This window comes from Papaver somniferum, chromosome 4, assembly GCF_003573695.1.
Source record: "Papaver somniferum cultivar HN1 chromosome 4, ASM357369v1, whole genome shotgun sequence".
NCBI lineage: Eukaryota > Viridiplantae > Streptophyta > Magnoliopsida > Ranunculales > Papaveraceae > Papaver > Papaver somniferum.
Genome location: NC_039361.1, coordinates 128,868,599 through 128,891,330, shown reverse-complemented (window position 1 = coordinate 128,891,330; position 22,732 = coordinate 128,868,599).

Sequence of the window (22,732 nt, the reverse complement as noted above, 5' to 3'; positions counted from 1 at the left end):
TTCACAGTGTAACCGCAAATTATTCTCTCAAACATCGCACAGTAATCTGGTTAGGGCACACATCATCATCATTATGTGCTCTGTGGACTTTGGTGAAACAATAGCTCTCGAAAAGAAACATCTTGATTGGTACATACATATTAGAGTGACGTAAACCACTTATGTGAGTGAATGTTTCAAAAGAAAATAATATTACTCCTCGTGGGCTGTGGATTTAATCTTTATCATAGCGATTATGTAGTCAAAAACCTAATACTTTGTGGATATATTTTTTTAATGCGAAATGATACATTGGTTTCGCAGTGTCACCGTACCTCGGACTCCCAACTGTAGTACAGTAATCTAGTGAGGGAACACGTCATCATCATTTTGTATACTTCGTCATACTTGTGTTACGTCTTTTATACTTTAAAATATGGAGCACAAACAATTGATCAGGTGAAATATGGTGCAAAATACAATTTTCACTATATATAATTTTGTGTACAGTAACTTAAATAGTATACTACTAAGCAGAAGTGCGATAATGTAATCATGAACCTCATACTTTGTGGATACATTCTTTTTAAACTGAAATGATGCATTGGTGTCGCAAAGTAACCGCACCCCAGTCTCTGAACTGTCGCATAATAATCTGGTTAGGGCACACGTCATCATCATTTTGTATCTCCGTGGACTTTTGTCAAGCAACAGATCTGGAAAAGACACATCTTAATTGGTACTTACATTGTAGAGTGACGCAAACTACTTAAGTGAGTGGATGTTTCAAAATAAAATAATTACACTCCTCGTTGGCAGAGGATTTAATCTTTAGCATAACGATTATGTAATCATAAACCTAATACTTTGTGGATATGTTTTTGTCTGGAGAAATGATGCATTGGTGTGGCAAGGTAAACGCACCGCGTTCTCTCATCAGTCGCACCAAAATCTGGTTAGGGCACACGTCGTCATTATTTTGTGGCTCCGTGGACTTTTGTCAAGCTACAAATCTGGAAAGACACATCTTAGAGTGACGTAAACTATTTAAGTGTGCGGAAGTCTCAAAAGAAAATAAAAATGGGACTAGGAGTTTTCCTAGTTGGTTGTTTGCAATATTGGTTGATTGCGAAGATTTTAGGTTTTAGGTTTTAATCTTTCTTATGGGTATCAAGATTTTTTATATAATAGCATTAATGGCGTCCTATGGTGGTGTTGCTGCATTACAATCAAGCATTTTTTGAAAGAAGAAGATCTAATTCGGCAAATAAGACGATCTAACATTGGTTTTACAAAGTAACCGCACATTATTCTCTCAACCGTCTCAAAATAATTTGGTGATGGCGTATGTCATCATCATTTTGTAGCCTTGTTTTCCGTGGACTTTTGTCGAGCAACAGCTCTGGAAAAGACACTTCTTTAATGGTAAATACATTTTAGAGTGACGTAAACCACTTAAGTGAGTGGATGTTTCAAAAGAAAATAATTACACTCCTCGTTGGCTGTGGTTATAATCTTTCCAATAGCGATTATGTAATCATAAACCTCATCCTTTGTGGATATATTTTTTTAAATTGAAATGATGCATTGGTTTCGCCAAGTAACCGCACCTCAGTCTCTCAAATGTCGCATTATAATCTGGTTAGGGCACATGTCATCATCATTTTGTCTCATTCGTCACACTTGTGTTACGTCTTATATACTTAAAATATGGTGCACAAACAATTGATCACATGAAACGTGGTGCAAACCATAATTTTCTTTTCATTCACTTTTAAAACTAGTATGATATTCAGTCTTCTTTGCAATTACAAAATTATCTTTGCATCCTTTGCAAACGTTTCTGTATATATATGCTGAATATAATTAGAGAACTATGTAGAACAAGCTTGACATATTCTTCCTATTTTACTCATAAAGTATATATATATATATGCGTGAATACACAACTTATAATGTTGATGTTATCATAAGGCACCATAATTACCAATGAAAACTCGATTTCATCATCTTTTCAAAGAAAGTTACTCAATTCTATTCATACAACAAACACCACACTTTTGGCAATGTTCCTTTTTATCTCAGTAATTAAGTGAAATGAAATTCTGTAAATATCCATTCCAAGATGATCAATACAAATGGAACTAGGGTTTTCCTAGTTGGTAGTTTCTGATCTTAGTTAATTGCAGAGATTTCTCACCTCATTGCAGACAGAATAAGGTCAAGTGGGCATATGTCGTGTTTTCCTCTTTGGATGTTTTTGTTTTTTGTTAAAGAATGACAGAGATGCAACTGTGTTTCTTTTATATACAATTATTCAGCAAAATTCATGATGATAATGGAAGAATGATGATGATGAAAACTAAGTCAGTAAACTGTATAGAATTTTGTGTATAGTAACTTAAATCAACATGAATAATAACATAGATTTACCTATTTCCGATGCTAAGCAGAAGCAAGATTATATAAACCTCATAATTTATGGATATATTTTTTTAAAGTGAAACGATGCATTGGTTTCACAATATAACTGCAAATTATTATCTCAAACGTCGCACAATAATCATGTTAGGTCACACGTCATCATCATTTTGTAGCTCTGTGGACTTTTGTAAAACAATAGATCTAGAACGACACATCTTGATTGGTACACACATTTTAGAGTGACATAAACCACTTATGTGAGTGGATGTTTCAAAATAAAATAATTACCCTCCTCGTTGGCGGTGGATTTAATCTTTATCGTAGCGATTATGTAATTATAAACCTCATACTTTGGGGATATATGTTTTTTAAAATGAAACGATGCATTGGTTTCACAGTGTAACGGCAAATTATTCTCTCAAACGTCGCACAATAATCTGGTTAAGGCACACGTCATCATCATTATGTAGCTCCGTGGAATTTGGTGAAACAACAGCTCTCGAAAAAACACATCTTGATTGGTACATACATATTAGAGTGACGTAAACCACTTATGTGAGTGAATGTTTCAAAAGAAAATAATATTACTCCTCGTGGGCTATGGATTTAATCTTTATCATAGCGATTATGTAATCAAAAACCTAATAATTTGTGGATATATTTTTTTAATGCAAAATGATACATTGGTTTTGCAGTGTCACCGGACCTCGGACTCCCAAATGTAGCACAGTAATCTGGTAAGGGAACACGTCATCATCATTTTGTCTCCTTCGTCATACTCGTGTTCTTTTATACTTTAAATTATGGTGCACAAACAATTGATCACGTGAAATATGGTACAAAATACAATTTTCACCGAATATAATTTTGTGTACAATAACTTAAATCGTATACTACTAAGCAGAAGCGCGATAATGTAATCATGAACCTCATATTTTGTGGATACATTTTTTTTTAAACTGAAATGATGCATTGGTTTCACAAAGTAACCGCACCTCAGTCTCTCAACCGTCGCACAATAATCTGGTTAGGGTACACGTCATTATCATTTTGTAGCTCCGTGGACTTTTGTCAAATAACAGATCTGGAAAAGACACATCTTGATTGGTACATACATTTTAGAGTGACGTAAACTACTTAAGTGAGTGGATGTTTCAAAAGAAAATAATTATACTCCTCGTTGGTTGAGGATTTATTTTTTATCATAGCGATTATGTAATCATAAACCTAATACTTTGTGGATATATTTTTGTCTGGAGAAATGATGCGTTGGTATGACAAGGTAAACGCACCCCGTTCTCTCATCTGTCGCACAAAAATCTAGTTAGGGCACATGTCGTCATCATTTTTTAGCTCCGTGGACTTTTGTCATGCAACAACTCTGGAAAAGACACATCTTAGAGTGACATAAACTATTTAAGTATGTGGATGTTTCAAAAGAAAATACAAATGGGACTAAGATTTTTCCTAGTTGGTTATTTGCAATCTTGGTTAATTGCAAAGATTTTAGGTTTTAGGTTTTTATCTTTCTCATGTGTATCAAGATTTTTTATGTAATAGCGTTAACAGAGTCCTATGGTGGTGGTGTTGCATTATAATCAAGCATTTTTTGAAAGAAGAAGATCTAATTCCACAAATTAGACGATCAAGCATTGGTTTCACAAAGTAACCGCACATTATTCTCTCAACCATCGCACAACAATTTGGTGATGGCGTATGTCATCATCATTTTGTAGCCTTCTTCTCCATGGACTTTTGTCAAGCAGCAGCTCTGGAAAAGACACTTGTTGAACGATAAATACATTTTAGAATGACGTAAACCACTTAAGTGAGTGGATATAATCTTTCCAATAGCGATTATGTAATCATAAACCTCATTCTTTGTGGATATATTTTTTTAAACTGAAATGATGCATTGGTTTCGCCAAGTAACCGCACCTCAGTCTCTCAATTGTGGCACTATAATATGGTTAGGGCACACGTCATCATCATTTTATCTTTATTTATGGGTGAAAACTGTTTCTGCTGGTTTTGGTAAATTTGGGGTGTGTGTGAATGAGAAACGAATCTAAACCCTAAACAAATGAACTGCACGGGAGTACTTTTAGATTCAAGAGATCAATCTGTACAATTCTGGCCTAAACCAAGAAATGGCCGTTCCAGACTTGCTTCGGTCACAAAGTGAAGGAGATGGGGTTGATCTTAGGGAGGAAAGCGAAGAAGGTGTTGAGATTGTGAAGGTGTTGGCTTTTTATGACTTGTATCAGAATGTTGAACTGGCTTGCATATTGTAAGCTATCAGTTTTGGGTGTTTTCTAGATACTGTGATGACAACACTTGGTTTTTTTCATGTTGTTTGAAAATAGGTTGAAGAACCTATTTATACAAGTCATTTGAGCGTAATCCTCATCTCGTAGGAAGTGGAGGAAGTTGAGTGATGGAGTAGTGGGGTCGTGTAGGTGATTGTCACACGATCACGCCTTTTCCCATTTCCCTCATCACCATTAACCGTCCACCTTTCCTGACACGTTCTCGTAATGGACGCGTTGCACACCGCACGCTGTTGTAGATGGGGGAAAACGATATTTTGGTTTTTACGGAATCGAGGAGATGAACGTGCGGAGGAGACTCCTTGAACTGATCAAATTCTCAACCTCACACAGATGCACTGCAAGAAGGGAGTGCTTTAAGTTCGAGAGATCAATCTGTAGGACTCCGTCCTAAACCAAGAAAATGGTTGTTCCAGAGTCAATTCGGTCACAAGAGAGGATGGGTTGATCTATAGGAGGGAATATGAGAAATGTGTGAGATCAATGGTGATCGAGATTGTAGATGTGTTGTGTATTCTGCGTAAGAACGTTCTGAATGATTGAATTTACTCAGTTGAGATTGATTGCTCAGACGATGAGTTCGTGTAGACGAAAGATTGTCTGTATAAACTTGTCGAGAAATTCTTGTCTGTTTCATTCATGACTCAGAGACCTTTTATATTGCTGGAATTGTAAAACACCTTGATCCCATGAAGTGTGACAGTTGTTGAAGTCAAATAGTGGGGAAGTGGGAAATCGTGTCAAAACCAGTTACTCATCATGCGGAGACTTGGTTGATTTTCCATACACTACTTTGCTAACTCCTTCAACTGATTGCACCACTTGCTTACATTCTCATCGTGTGTATGAACACACGTGCCGTAGAACGCTAGACCAAAACCCTAGTTAATATCCCCCCATGTGACGTGATTGACATCTTGTAATTGTGGAGTCAGTTGCTGACTTTATGGGATGATGAGTCCTTGTATTGTTGAGTCGAACGTGATTTTCAAATTTTCTGAGACTCATGAATCGAACATGTCTGCTGAGACAAAGGTATATTATCGAATAAATCTTAATAGCTAAAGTGAACAAATATTGTTCTGAGTCGTTGAATATTGATAGTTGAACCAATATTCCTTGATCTGAGAAAATATTGCTTATCTGAGCATATGTTGCTCATTTGATTAGTTGTTGAATATTAATGGTTGAACCAATATTCTTTGGTGTGAGCATATGTTGCTCATTTGAACAAATGTTGATCGTTTGAGGAATCATTGGTAACAGGACCAAGATAAATTTAAAATACTGGCAGCTGAACCGAGTATAATTAATTAGGGTGTTGATCATGGGATTAACATAAAATTATTAGCGTTTGAATCTGGAATTATGAACCTTGGATTTGAAACCCTAATTTTGATCAACTGCTGAATTGATGATAAATTGATGATTTATTGAAAATCATTCATGAAATGAAGGAGGGACCGGCTACATGGGATGATGAATCGACCATGTAGTGCCCATATGCTCAAGTGAGCAAAATACCAAAGTCTCTTGAAGACCAGTTTGTGAAAAGATGATTAAATGCTAGTTTAATCATTTATTAAAATAGTGCTCGTGTGAGCGTCAGATAGTAAAACGAGAGATGAGGGACCGACCAAGGGGGCATGAGACCGGCCCTTGGTGGTCATGGGACCAGCTGATGGTCGTTTGAGCAAATTCCAAGTTGTTTGAGAAGAGTTTGGACCCAATATGAGCAATTGAGCAAATTAGGTCAAAATTGTTAAAACACGTGGAACTGGCTCTTTGCAAGCCTCGGGGCCAGCCTTGGTCGGTCAATGATACATGCCCGTGTCACCATAATATCTGTGTCTCAGTCCTGATAGTTTCGATATTTTCCGGTGTGCGTTTGAGCAACATTTTGAGAAAATATGAAGAAATCGGGGATTTTTCTGAAACCAGGAAAACTTCATGAGATGAAGGAATAAAAAAATAATGAAGGAGTCATGAAGTGTGAGACCGTCTATGGCCAAGGCATGGCCGTCCGGCCAAAGATCCCGACCCAAGGCACTTTTCCTAATTTTATAGTATTTTTCATGATTTTAGAGAAATATCATAAAATCAAGGAGTTTGTTGAAACCAATGAGTTTCCATGAGATGCGGGAAACATAAAAAATAATAATAATAAAATAAGGGGCGTGTAGGACCAGCTAGGGCATGAACGGACGGCTAGTGCCCGGTCCCACGAGTTTCCCTAACTTTATATTACTTTCACTTGAGGGAAATTTCATGAATTCAAAGAGTTTACTGAAACTAGGGAGTTTCCTTGAAGTGAAGGAGTTTCCATGGGATGAGGGAAACAAATAATATCAAAATAATGAGACAAGAGTGTGTGGGACTGGCCACGACTAGGGCATGGACGGCCGACCAATGTGCCCGGTCCCGTGCGTTTTCTACCTAATTTTACATAATTTTCATGAGTTTAGGGAAATATCATGAAATCGGGAAATTTTCATGAGATGAGGGAAATAATAAAATAATAAGGAACCATGAAGTGTGGGACCGACCACGGATAAGGCATGGCCGTACGGCTAGCAAGCTCGGTCCCACGACTCCTTTCCTTATTTTTATCACTCCCTCTGTTTCAAAAAGACCGTCCTCTATTCCATTTTGGCCTGTTTCAAAATTATGTCCAACTTCTGTTTATAGTCATACTTTTCCAATGAACTCTATAATATACCCTTAAGTTTTTATATTTAAAAAAAAAAATTAATGGGACCCAATCTAAATATTAATGAAATTTGTGTAATTAAGGAAACAAATATATCAATCTTTCCTTTTTGTATTTCCTATTTACAATCCCATAACAATTTTTGGTAGTTTTTATTAATAACAGTTTTATTGAAATAAATTATGCAAGTAATTAAGGATAGGCATGTAAACTACTATGGTATCCTTAATATCTTGATAAAGTCAAAGCGGACTGTCTTTTTGAAATGGAGGGAGTATTTCTTTGACATGAGGAAACACCATGAGATTAGGGAGTTTTCTTGAGACGAAGGAGATTTGCTCAAATGAAAAGACTTTCATGAGATCAGGGAAAAATAATAAAACATGATAAAATATGAAATAGGCGTGGGACTGGCCACGGCGTGACTGGCCGGCAGGTGAGCCCAGTCCCCTAGCGCCTTTACCAATATTTTATTATTATTATTTTTCATCCCATTTTACATAGGTTCATCGTTCCTTTGTATTAAGGAATGCTCGTTTGTGCATTCAGGTGCTCGTTTGTGCATTATTGCTGAGTACACTTGCACCGTTTTAGTCGGGGCTTACTCGATAGCCTCTCAGATGCCCGCACGTTCAATATTTATCACTAACCCGTGGAATTTTGCTGGGAAGAACCTCAAATTGACGTGACGAATATTATGAAGAATCGTAGAATATTGCTAAATATTCAGTTAACGATTAGAGATAATTAATTAATGGCTCTATACTAGCAAGCATGCTGTCTAGGAGCATTAATTATCTGAGAATTGAGAAACATGAGCTTGTTGAAACATCATATCTCCTTTATATAGTCAGGGATAACCTTGTTGCATCCTGAAGACGTTATTGCTCTATACTAGCAAGCAAGCTGTCTAGGAGCCGTCCAATCTTTCTATTCTATATAGAAATAATTACTTAAATTTCTCAGTATTCATGAGATGTGTTGTTGCCTTAGCTGAGAGACTACACATCTACATATACTCTGAGAGACAGTATTCTCAGTCAGAGACTTCATGGCACGAGATTTCATGCTTCAATGAGAGACATGAGCCTCAATACTCATTTGATTGCTGGATCAGGAGCATGTATAATTATGGTTTTACGATTTTAACTCTTTTTGAAAATCCACCATCTACATTAAGTCCCCTGCTTAGTGAGGGACAGTCACGTTCCTCAATCAGCACTGAATGGTGATTTTCCAGTTATGAGCGAAATAAGTAATTGCACTTAGTCGTAAGATAAGATGTTACCGGATTTTTGATCGCGCGAGCGAACCACGGCTTGAACGGAGATCCCAGTTGCATGATAGAGCATCGTCTAATGAGCATGAATTGGTGTAGAACCGCTGATTTGAAGGTGGAACCTTGGTCGGTTTAGGATTCACGGGCCGGGCCCAATAAGGAAATCCTTGTGAAATTAGGTTTTGGAAATAAAGTTTGATATAAAAGGGAATTAATCCCTTTTTTTTTCTTTTTTTTCTTCCCACGACCGACCACCACCTTCATCCCTTCTTCATCCTCACGTCCGAGCAGATAAAAAAAAAATTATACGCCGGAGCCGACCGACGCCATCTACCGCTGGCCAAATTCCGGCGAACTCCGGCGCCGACAGGTACGTCAATTTTTTTCCAGAAGTTTAGGGATTTGTTCATGAGTTGTTCATGCTAAAATTATATATATATATATATATGTGTATATATGAGTGTGAGTTTTGTAGAAAACCCTTATTTTATTAAACGTATATTCGTTCGATCATTAATTCAAGAGACTAGCAATAATCCCTAGCTTGAGAGAGATTTTTTATTTTGAAATAGACCTATGTCCAGTGATAAAATTTTGTTTATGAGCTTTCACGGAAACCAAAACTTTATCTTAAAAGGTGTGAACTTTTCACAAAATCAAAATAAACCTTCGTTTCAAAGAAAAATGTTCATACAAAGGAAAAGAGATTCTTTATGAAAACGTGGAATATCCACGGATTTTTATTTACGTGAGCCTTGCTCACGTCAAAAATGTTTTTTTTTTAATTTACGTGAGTAAATCATGTTTTTAAATATATATATCAAAAATCAAAACTTGAGTTTTGTGTAATCATCAGAAGTAAACAATTATTTATGATGAAATAATATTTTAGTTTTCATAATTCCGTGGTGAATTCTCGCATGATGGAAGTGTTCGTGATTTTATGAAAACTTGAGTTTTGTTCGTCTTTTGTAGATTCGAAGGAACGAGCAAGGTTTTGAAGTGATAGCTCTCGTATCACAATCACTACTGTTAGTGGAATTGTAAAGAGGTAAGAGTTAAGGATTACCATTTTTGTAGACGCCTGCATGAATATTTTGTCATAAGATTGTATAGATCCATCATATTATCGAAGGTCTTGTATGACAATATTCTGAAATAATGTTTGCGCACATTACTACTACTTCTCAAAGATGTCTGACTCCCAGGAAAATGATGCCTCCAGAGACGGTACATGTATGGATGAGACTTCTGCTGGTGAAGAAGAAGAAACTCTTGGGCTCAAAAATGTTCCAAACATAGATGATGCATTTTTCGCGGTTCAGCAGGGAACCGAAAAACGTCTTCAATCTCCAGCATTTCGCCTTTTGATAAATCCCAGAGAGGTTGTTCAGAAGAAATTAGTGACTCCTCGAGCAGCTATTTGATTTTGTCTTGAACGAGGACTTTTTCTTGCGTCGATTATAGAATTCAAGCTTTCTCGACGACCTTTAGAAAAAATCTCTGGGTGGGCGAGACATATGCTGGGTTTTCCTCGTGTTAGAGCCATGTTGGATAGAGCACAGGTAACCAGGGCTATCCAAGCATCTGGAGATTTGTTCATTTTCTATGATGCGCGAGGTATTGTGGCTCTACTTTCTCGCTGGTGCATTCCAACTCATACCTTCATATGCATATGGGGAGAGTTTAACATTACTTTGGAGGATGTAGTTTCTTTGTTGCATCTCCCCATCACGGGTAACTTCCCTGAAGATCTTTTAGCAGAGGAGACAGCGGTTTCCAACATTTTGACAGTTGAGATGGAGAGAATTAATAAGGCATATGGAAAAGGTTGTTACGCCCACTGGTTAACACACTGGTGGCCACGAGATACCCCTCTTGACGAACCTGACGGTATGTTATCTATTGTTGATTTCTTGTGTGGTTGTCCAGGGACGTGTTTGAAAACATTGGAACTTTTCTAAATCCATTTCTAATTCCTTTTGCCATTAAAATGGCTCAAGGTGAACAACTTCCCATAGGTAGTCTATTCGTGGGTTCTTTGTACTCTAACTTGGATTCCTTGGTTATAGACTCCAGCGCTTCGAATGGCTTTATGAATATTGAATGCTACGCCAATACGATGTTTCTCCGGGCCTTGATGTGGGAACACTTCAAGAATTATGCACCTATTTCTCGTAATATCTTGCAAGGGCTAAACGCTGCTGATTCTCGTCGTATTTTTCCTGGGAAGGATAATGCCAGTATTATGCACTGGTCTACAAAGAAACCTCAATCCAAGACACGTCTCATCGATGCCAGGGGACACCCTTTCTTCACCAACTCAAATCGAATTTGGAGGGAAGATTTTATACTCGTCTGTGTCGCGTATGCATACTGCATGAATTTTCTGGATCGAGTTGATGAGTTGTTGTCGGATTTTTCTCGCTGGAAAGGATTGGTTTGGGCCTGTTTAATCCAAACAGGATTGGTAATTGGATTGGGTTCGAAAAAAGAGAATATTTCTACAGAATCTCAACGAAACAAGGGAGGATAAGAAACTCGGGTTTCTGTTATTGAGGCCGTGAAACTTTGGAACCTTGGAGGAGTTTTAATCGGATTGGATTGTTGGCCTGGACCTAAATCAGCCTGTTATCATTAGACAAGATATTCAGTGGGCATGGATGCGAAAATGAAGAAGATGATAATCACTGATTCTCAACAAGGCAGTGAGGATATCTCGGGATCTCTTTGGTTCTATTTTTGGAGTTTACGTGTACTTGGGAGAAGATATACTCTTCTATACCAAATCTGGAAAGTTTAGATACCACAGCAGACGCGTAGGAGAAAAGAAAAGGAAATATTGTCGTGACTTGGAAGAGAAGGAAAAGAAGAGATTTCACGAGATTTTATAGCCCTGTTACGTATAAAAAGGGTTGTTTGGATTCACATAGGGGGATCGAGAGTTAGGGGTCTGGTCAGAGGCCAGGGAATCCAAGAATAAAGACTTGCAGAGAAGCTCTCTGCTGCTGCTGAAGTAGGAGGAAGAAGACGAAGCTGAAGAACATTGGACAGACGAGGACAGTCGCAGAGGCAGTCTTTTTCAAACAGCATAACAGAAGTATCGTTGTTCAACAATAATAGATAACATATATCATAAGCTTGTCATCTTTTCTCTGTAACAGTTCAACCCGTTGTAACAGTTGTTTGTAACACCGTTGCAGCGTTGCAAACTGTCTGCTTTATTAGTTTTCTCTTGTTTTTCACCTATTTGAGCTATGAACAACTATTTTGAGCACGTGAATAATATGAGGAGCTAAACCCCAACACTGGGATGACGGCGGGAGCCATATTTCATGCGTGTGGTAATTATATTTAATTCTTTCATGACTTTTTGCATGGATTATTAATTGTTCTGTGGTTTTTATTGAACGGTTGTGATTTCAGTTGATGGGTTATACTTAGGTTAAGTCTTTGATATCCCATGCTTTAGATTTACAGTCGTTGCTTTTCAAAAATCTACCTTAGCAAAGAAACAGAGTCAATATTCTATTTGAGCTATAATTGTCTAGAATAACTATATGAATCGCATGAATGGATTTATTGGTGGAATCCTGAACCACAGTCTCTCGTAACATTAAATGAAACCAAAATTAAGTCTGAAATCAAATCTTTACAAGTCTTTGAACGAACTTCTACTTATCACTTTCAAAACTACATCAATTTTTGGCACCGCCGACGCGGATTTGTATTTAGATTTGTTTTAGGTTTATTTTTATTTTATTATTTTTTGTTCTTTTTTATTCGTTTTGGCATTTTTCGATTCTTTTCATATTTGGAGCGAAGATACAAGGAAAGAAAAATTGCTATAAAAGGAAAGCATCGCCAAAGAAGGAAAGAAAAGAGGAATCCGAAAGGAGTGAAGAAGAAGATTTTGTATATAGTTATTTTGTTTATTTTTAGAAACTGTAAATAGGATTTTATTTTTGTAATTTTTCTTTTCCTTTTTGGACATTTTTATTTTTGGACTTTATTTTTGGACTGGACATTATTATTATTTTGAAACCCTAAGGAAGGGTAATAATTAAATATAAACTGTTTGCAGGGAAGGACGACAGTTACGGTACTGTCTCGGCCCCTCGGGTTCGTACACTGACATTGGAGTCGGTGGCCTGAGTCGACTTCAACGGTTCATCGCCCGTCTGGTATGGGAGATAAGACTCTATCCACCCACGAATTCCCTGTCAGTGGGTTTTATTTTGTGTGACAACTCACACCCCTGCAATAGAATGCCGAAATGGTATTACAATAGCCAATACAACGAATATCCGACTGAGTTTCAAAATGGACGTTACTACTTTGACCATAGTGTGAATAGTGTTTGGGAACATCAGCCTTTTGAAGGTTATGGTCCATACCATGGTGAGCCCAATTACTATCCATACGCCCACCGGTCATACGATTCTTCTCTACTAGAGTCCGCATGTAAGTTAGCTGAGTCGACACATAGATTAGCCGAGATGAATAACTTAGTTATGAATAAAAGCAATGCAACATGTGAACCTTCTTTCCTAGATAAAATCAGGAAGTCATGTGAGTCGACTCAGAAAATGTTGTTAGAGGCCCAGGAAAGAACTGCTCAAGATAGTCTTAATTTCCAATATAGTGTTTCCAATAGTACCCTTGAAAATGAGGAAAAGTATTTGCATAATCAAGATGACGAGGATATAATTGGTAACACTACTTGTTATTTAGATGAGGTTCAACCATTTTCATGTTATTATAATGATTATGATGAGGATAGTGTTGATGAAGAATTTGAAATAAATAGGCATAGTGATAAGGAATTTGCTACTCCAACTGAGCTTAATAATAATATTATTTCTATTTCAAATCCAAATAATTTTAATAATTATTCACTTATTCAAAAGGACGAGGATTTGACTAGAGATACCTCCGTTTTAGACGATGTAGTATTTCCTTTTGATTACGAAGCTAATAATGGTTTAGAGAAACGAGTATATTTTGAGACTAGCGATTTAGAAATAATAGACTTAGAAAAAAAAATGAACTCGTCGAGATGAGTGAGGATGTACTTGACCATTTTCATGAATTAGATGATCTTGAAATTAGGGAAGTTGTGACTAGTCTTTCTAGAGACACTGAAAACTCTAAGTTTGGGGGTGACTATCATTCTCCATGTGATTTAACTCTTAGAAAGGTCCCTCATTTGGGACTTGAAATATGTGCCTCAACCATTTTACAAGATTATCTTCATACACGTTTTCCTGAACCTAGTGATGTCCACAAGAAATTTCAGTTATTAGAAACCCATCCTCTGGTTGATGTGGTTTACCCAGGCTATGATACCCAGATTGACTTTGTTTTCCCACCAAATATTTTTCTTCCAAATGTGGGAATGTTTGATTTCAAATGTGTCGAATATTAAGTTTTGAGACTAAACCTAATTACTTTAGGAGATTAGGGTCGACATACTTGTTTAAGGAATATCACCACTCTCATTGTGGTCAGCTGTGTAAGTCAAATCTGATTGACTTAGAGGATCCTCAATTATTCAGGTTATTATTATGTGCTTCTAAGTTTTTATTTGAGTTTTTCCAGACTCTAGAACCTGAACATTTGGATCTAACCTATGAGGAAATGCAACCCATGAAAATATTTTATTTGAACCCAGTTATAGATCCTGAACCTAAACCACAACTAGATGTAGTTGTCTTAAACAGGAAACTAGACAAGGGTGTGCTTTATTTGTTCATTTTCTTGGCATATTACAGATTCCTTTTACTTGTGATAGATCTATTTGGTTTTAATGACCCACAGATATTTCGGCTATTATTTTATGATTTTATGAGGTGACTAATCCTTTCTTAGTCTGGCTGAAGACTTTAACCTTAACACTTCTTGGGAGGTAACCCATTCTCATGCAACACGGTAATATCTTTCCTTATCTCTTTTGCTTCAAATGGTAACAATTTCTCCTTGTTCATGCTTTTAATTTCATCTTTGGAACATTGAGGACAATGTTAGATTTAAGTGTGGGGGTATAGGAGAAACTTTTTAGTTGCATAATTAAACTCCAGAGCCTAGAAATTTATGCCTATTAAGGATGGCACCAACCAATCTAAGTGGATGGAAGCATTTTGGTTGTAGGAGTTGAGGAACCAATCTGATAAGATGGCAACATCTAAAGAGTCTATTCATAAAAGCACAGAGCTCAGGTGTTATAAATAACATGATAGTTTCACCATATCTCGTTGAGTCCTTTTAACTTCTGTTTTTATTTTGTTTTGTTTTTAAACTATGTTTCTCTAAGTGATTAGGTGGGGCTCACGATTCAAGTTGTTACCAATGCTAGGGTGAATTAGAGTGATTGAGATACAAAAAAAAGTTGAAAAAAAAGAGAAATTGAGACCAGACCAACTGGAATAAATTCAATAACGTCGACCACTGGAACCCTTGTATATGTCAGTTGTGTTGACCTAGAGTTAGGATTATCGACCACTTGTACCCTTGTATATGCCAGTGTGTTGATATTAGTCAGACTAGTATCTCAGTCCATTAGGATAGGTTCATTTTGGCAGAGGCCTTCAGACAGATATGAGAAACACAGTTCACCTAGTAAACATCAAAACCATCTATGTTTTTCTCTATATCCATCTTCTTGATCTATCTATGTGATTAGTTTTGACTCCGGATATTGATGTCCATAGTGCGACTATCTGAGTAGAGCTCTGTCACTTCATATGAATTTTAGTATGCTTGAGTGCAAACTCGTGTACAACAATTGGAATTTCGCATCAGGGTACTTCCTCCTGTAGTCAATAAGTATGCCAACCAAGGAGATTCTTTAGTGCCTTCCAAGGTTCTGCGTAGATATCTAGGGTCTGGAGTAAAGGTTTTGTGGGTATATCTCTGGTAAGCCCTCCGGAGACAACACTCCACCACTAAAGGCTTATTGCATACGCTAAATGCAATCGACGATGCCTGCGACAGTGAGTTAGGATTTTATTTTTGATTTACTCGAGGACGAGCAAATAATAAGTTTGGGGGTATTTGATAGACACATTTTCGTGTCTGATATGATCTCAATTCTATGTATTTTTAATGCTCAATTTTGTATTTATTATGGTTTTTTATGTCTTTGTAGGTGTTTCTGAAGGAATAAGCATTTGCGGTGAAATTGGCTCGAAAAGTGGTATTTGCGCTTGTGGGAGAAAATCACTAAAGGCACCCCAATTTGGATAAGGGGCACACAACTGTTAAGGGACACTCCACTGTTATTTTCACCCCAGATGTGCTATTTAGACCCAGTAGCTAAATGGAGTCCAGCGTTGGATAAGGGGACACCCTTTCTTCACCAACTCAAATCGAATTTGGCGGGAAGATTTTATACTCGTCTGTGTCGCGTCTGCATACTGCATGAATTTTCTGGATCGAGTTGATGAGTTGTTGTCGGATTTTTCTCGCTGGAAAGGATTGGTTTGGGCCTGTTTAATCCAAACAGGATTGGTAATCGGATTGGGTTCAAAAAAAGAGAAGATTTCTACAGAATCTCGACGAAACAAGGGAGGATAAGAAACTCGGGTTTCTGTTGTTGAGTTCGTGAGACTTTGGAGCCTTGGAGGAGTTTTAATTGGATTGGCTTGTTGGCCTGGACCTAAATCAGCCTGTTATCGTTAGACAGGATATTCAGTGGGAATGGATGCGAAAAAAGAAGAAGATGATAATCACTGATTCTCGACAAGGCAGTGAGGATATCTCGGGATCTCTTTGGTTCTATTTTTGGAGTTTACGTGTACTTGGGAGAAGATATACTCTTCTATACCAAATCTGGAAAGTTTAGATACCACAGCAGACGCGTAGGAGAAAAGAAAAGGAAATATTGTCGTGACTTGGAAGAGAAGGAAAAGAAGAAATTTCGCGAGATTTTATAGCCATGTTACGTATAAAAAGGGTTGTTTGGAGTCACAGCGGGGGATCGGGAGTTAGGGGTCTGGTCAGAGGCCAGGGAATCCAAGAATAAAGACTTGCAGAGAAGCTCTCTGCTGCTGCTGAAGCAGGAGGAAGAAGACAAAGCTGAAGAACATTGGACAGACGAGGACAGTCGCAGAGGCAGTCTTTTTCAAACAACATAATAGAAGTATCGTTGTTCAACAATAATAGATAACATATATCATAATCTTGTCATCTTTTCTCTGTAACAGTTCAACCCGTTGTAACAGCTGTTTGTAACACCGTTGCAGCGTTGCAAACTGTCTGCTTTATTAGTTTTCTCTTGTTTTTCACCTACTTGAGCTATGAACAACTATTTTGAGAACGTGAATAATATGAGGACCTAAACCCCAACACTGGGATGACGGAGGGAGCCATATTTCATGCGTGTGGTAATTATATTTAATTCTTTCATGACTTTTTGCATGGATTATTAATTGTCTTATGGTTTTTATTGAACGGTTGTGATTTCAATTGATGGGTTATACTTAGGTTAAGTCTTTTGATATCCCATGCTTTAGATTTACAGTCGTTGCTTTTCAAAAATCTACCTTGGCAAAGAAACAGAGTCAATATTCTATTTGAGCTATAATTGTCTAGAATAACTATATGAATCGCATGAATGGATTTATTGGTGGAATCCTGAACCACAGTCTCTCGTAACATTAAGTGAAACCAAAATTAAGTCTGAAATCAAATCTTTACAAGTCTTTGAACGAACTTCTACTTATCACTTTCAAAACTACATCACGATGGTTTTGAGACTGTCTTGGACAGTTCAAGCTCGTTCGATCTCCTCCCAAGCAGCGCGGCCACCCTACTTAGGGTTGGCGTTTGATGGCGCTGGGAGATGTATGGTGATGTTCGACCGGCTAGGGCATAAGTGGGCCCGCCGTTGGTCATCACGATAATTGCATATTCCTGCCAGGGTTTGACTAGGCTTGTTAAATTGCGCAGCCAACTAATGTGGCTGTGATCGTTTCTGAGACTAATATGGACAGTCTAGATTTTCCTTAGGGAAATTAAACATGTTCGATCGAGCTGTCTTTAATTAAAAGCGCATCGATTCGAGACTCTCTTGTCAGGGAGTAATGTAGATTGTGTGGGTATTTCATGCGTACCTCAATATTGGAACTTTGGGAGATTCATGTTACTCTGCGGAGAGTGAACACTTAATCGTCATGTCATGTCAATAATGAGAGTTCAGCTGTGAACATAACACGGAAAATACTAGGAAAATCATGCATTAATTAATAATTTTAATAAAATTCACAGAATATTTGGGATTGTTGTTGCACGCACCATTCTGGGTGAATTTCATGTTTATATTGAATTGCTTCAAATAACGTGAAGAGGTTTTCTGCACTCATAACTTATTAAACGGCTTTTCCATTTGCAGGGTGACAACGCATTAAATACAGGCTTTACAATTTTATCCCTGAACTAAAAACCACCATCAACATTAAGTCCCCTGCTTAGCACGTAACGGTGACATTGTTACGGGGTAAGCAATAGATGGTGACAGACAGAAATAAAATTCATGAGAAGAGTAAACAGACGTTACCAGTAGAGAGAGGTCGTCTTGGCCTTTGAGCAGAACATGTTTAATCAAACATCGAGGCAAGTAGCAATCCCCCTTCTAGTACGTTGAGGCCGAGAAAACTAAAACGATGTAGTGGAGCCTCGACTGATGCGTGTTAAGGAAGTTGATCCTTGAATATAAAGATGGGTGTTGAGGTGGTAGAGCCGTCAGCATTATGATGTGTTAAGGCAGTGACACCTGACAACACGAGGGAGTGATGATGAGATTTCGCATCTCAACACTAAGATGAAGATATGTTGAGGCAGTGATATATAACAACACCGTCCTGAGTGTTAAGGAATTTGCAAGTCACAACACTAATAGAAAAGATGTGTTGAGGCAGCATGCCTGGAAACGCAGTTGTAGTGTTGAGGAATTTGTGCCTCTTAACACCAAGAGGAGGGATGTCTTGAGGCAGTTTGCCTGGCAACACAATGGTGAGTGTTGAGTAATTTGAACATCTCAACACTAAGAGGAAAAATGTGTTGAGTCAGTTTTCCTGGCAACACAATGGGGAGTGTTGAGGATTTTTCACGTCTCAACACTAAGAGGAAAAATGTGTTGAGGCAGTTCGCCTGGCAACACAATAGTGAGTGTTGTGGAATTTGAACGTCTCAACACTAAGAGAAAGGATGTGTTCAGGAAGCATGCCTGGAAACACAGTAGTGGTGTTGAGGAATTTGCACGTATCAACACCAAGAGGAGGGATGTGTTGAGGCAGTTTACCTGGCAACACAATGGTGAGTGTTGAGGAATTTGAACGTCTCAACACTAAGAGGAAAAAATGTGTTGAGGCAGTTTGCCTGGAAATACAATGGGGAGTGTTTGAGGATTTTTCACGTCTCAACACTAAGAGGAAAAATGTGTTAAGGCAGTTCGCCTGGCAACACAATGGTGAGTGTTGAGGAATTTGAACGTCTCAACACTAAGAGATTTATAATTTATTTGATATGCCTAATATATATAAAACATTTAGTTTAAGGATAGTTACTTAGCTCTGTCTCCGCTAGGCATGTCCTTCACGCATGATTTGGCTTTGGATGTATCAGGGTCTCCCGTGAGTAAGCAGCGTGACAAAAGTCCCCATGTGTAATTATCCTGAGCTTATTTACTCGTGGAAGATGTGCTTCCATTGTATTCGCTGGTAAGGCGGTGACTCCATTTAAACTTTTGAACCTGAAGGAGGCTTCAGTCCCCAAGTGTAGCTTGCTTTGGTTGTACCACCTTGAATCCATGCTTCTGTGATTTGATACAAGCTTATTGTACTTTCCTGGATGGGATGCTTGGAACATCACATGGACGAAATATTATTTGTAGTGGTTTTTGCTATGGTAAAGCTATGGCTAGTATCAACGAACGACCAGCAGCGGTTCTTGGCAGAAGTTGAGATCAGAAGAGACTTTGCTGGCTGCGATCACAATCCTTGACAGGGAGGAGTGGCGACTACGGGAACAAACCTTGGCAGGAAGGAGTGGCGTCTTCTGGAGAGAACATTGAAGTGGATTCTGGAGCGAAACATTTAAGATGAGCGGCTTCTGGAGGCGAAAAATTGAAGCGGCTCCTGGAGCAAAGCGTTGAAGGGGAGCAGCTTCTGGAGAGAATGTTGAAGCGGCTTCTAGAGCAAAGGTCGAAGCGCCAACGCAACATGGTTGAGGGATGAAAATATATCTCGGCGCTGCACCTTGGAGAAATAGATAATCTCACACATGCCCCGTCATAGATTACATGGTTTTGTGAACAGAGTCCCCAGAAAGCATTAATGCACAACTCCACCAATTGATGTCCAGTCACATTTGTTTTATGACAATCTAAGGCCTGAATTATGAATCCCTTGACTAATCATTCGGATGTTCATTGTTTCGCTCCTTTTGAGTTGTGGCCATGTCCGTCTGAGCCTTAGCAAGAACTTCTTGTCCTTCCATCAAATCAACAATGGTAATAGGGGGTTGGCTTCCTCCGGCCCCTCCGGTATCTCGTCCTGATGGTGAAGTGACAACAGCTCTGGTGACAACTGGGAGCGTCACACTTGAAGAAACAATGGGTTGGCGGAAGTGGCTCTGGCTCTGGTGATCGGAGATGTAACGCCTGAGGGAGTGTCTTCTGCGCCGCTGGTGTTGGTGGTTGAGGATGTGGTACCGCGAGATGTGTTGATCGTGCTGGTAGGCGGTACATTGGTGTTACCGGCAGGAATGTGAACACCAGGGGTGTTGTCAGCGCCAGTGACATCAGGATTTGTCGCTGATCCAGACCTAACATCAGAATTAACCTCCCACTGTGGTCACCAATTGTTTATGGGTGAAAACTGTTTCTGCTGGTTTTGGTAAATTTGGGGTATGTATGAATGAGAAATGAATCTAAACCCTAAAAAAATGCACTATACGGGAGTACTTTTAGATTCGAGAGATCAATCTGTACAATTCTGGCCTAAACCAAGAAATGGCCGTTCCAGACTTGCTTCGGTCACAAAGTGAAGGAGATGGAGTTGATCTTAGGGAGGGAAGCGAAGAAGGTGTTGAGATTGTGAAGGTGTTGGCTGTTTATGACTTGTATCAGAATGTTGAACTGGCTTGCATAATGTAAGCTATCAGTTCTAGGAGTTTTCAGGATACTGTGATGACAACACTTGGTTTTTTTTCGTGTTGTTTCGAAAATAGGTTTAAGAACCTATTTATACAAGTCATTTAAGCGCAATCCTCATATCGTAGGAAGTGGAGGAAGTTGAGTGATGGAGTAGTGGGGTCGTGTAGGTGATTGTTACACCATCACGCCTTTTCCCTCCCTCATCATTGTTAACCGTCCACCTTTCCTGACACTTTCTCATAATTGGCGCGTTGCACGCCGCATGCTGTAAACCTCCAGACCAATACCCCATTAAGTATCCCCCAGTTATGACATGTTTGATGCATCGAATGAGTGGGTCAAGTCGTGGGACCTGCCGCAAGAAATATCATACGGTGCTATTAGATTAAATAACTAAGTTATTTATGGAATTGATATTCATGAAATATCGTGCATGCTCGATGCATGTAATGCATCGCTTTTAAGCAAGCAGCTCAAAAAAATCGATATGCATGAAGATTTAAAGATTGATTGAGTAAGTCACGGATTAAGCGTCTTAAAATAGCATCACATCCAACCATCTTCAAGTGATCGTTTGAAGGTCGCGTGGGCGGGCCATCATCTGGTCGATCACTCCCTGTGACAGAGTGGCGGACGGTGATCATTGAGGCGCTCCATTGATCGCCTATTTTTTAATCCAAGCCATCCGACCAAACTGGAAAAGTTGGACGGATGAGATGATTTACGGTACATGTTTGCTGCCGTTGAAGGAATTTAGGGTTTTTTAGAGGTGTGCAAACATCCCCTCTTTGGCTAATCGAATCCAAGCATTGGAGCTAATTTTGGATGGACCGACGAGGCAAGCGTGGAGACGGCCCGCTGGCGTGCATGTCTACACCTCTCGGTCCCTCAAAGATTCGATCTAGGCCACTCAATTTGACCGGCAAAGATGAGTGGTCGTGATCAATTTGTGACAGAAATATATTGCCGCAAAGGGTTTTAAAGACGTGTGGCATGCGTTTCGAGGCGCCGGTCCCTAATTTGCATAGGCCGACCGGTCACACGCAAAGGTGGGCCCACGGTGACCACGTTGACATACTTGGGACCTCTTTAGTCTATATCTACACCGTCCGTTTAGGCTGGTGAAGATGGATGGTCACGATCAATTTACGACAGATGTGTGTTGTCGCAAACCCTAATTAGGGTTTTGAAACAACCACGCCCACGCGACTTTGACTAAGCGGTTTGGTACGCCGTTGGCCTCCTTTGGGGAGATCGATCACGTGGGGCCAATGTTGGGCTGACGGTGAACGTATGCGTACCTTCCTGATGGTCGTGATCGATTTAAGACGCTAGTGTATTTCCGCGACCCAATTTAGGGTTTGGAAACATCACGCTTGCCATGCTTTGGGAAAGCATTTCATTTCTCAATGGCTCCACCATGGGAAAGTCGTTCGAGCAAGGAGAAAGTAGGGTCGCCGCCGTGCATGTCAGCGTTTCCCCAATTGCTCATGGGATCATCTAATTCATCCAAGCAAGTAGGTGAAATTGGACGGTTGCGATGGTTTTGAGACTGTCTTGGACAGTTCAAGTTCGTTCGAGCTCCTCCCAAGCAGCGCGGCCACCCTACTTAGGGTTGGCGTTTGATGGCGCTGGGAGATGTATGGTGATGTTCGACCGGCTAGGGCATAAGTGGGCCCTCCGGTGGTCATCACGATAATTGCCTATTCCTGTCAGGGTTTGACTAGGCTTGTTAAATTGCGCGGCCAACTTGTGTTTTCGTGATCGTTTCCGTGACTGATATGGACAGTCTAGATTTTCTTTAAGGAAATTAAACATGTTCGATCGAGCTGTCTTTAATTAAAATCTCATCGATT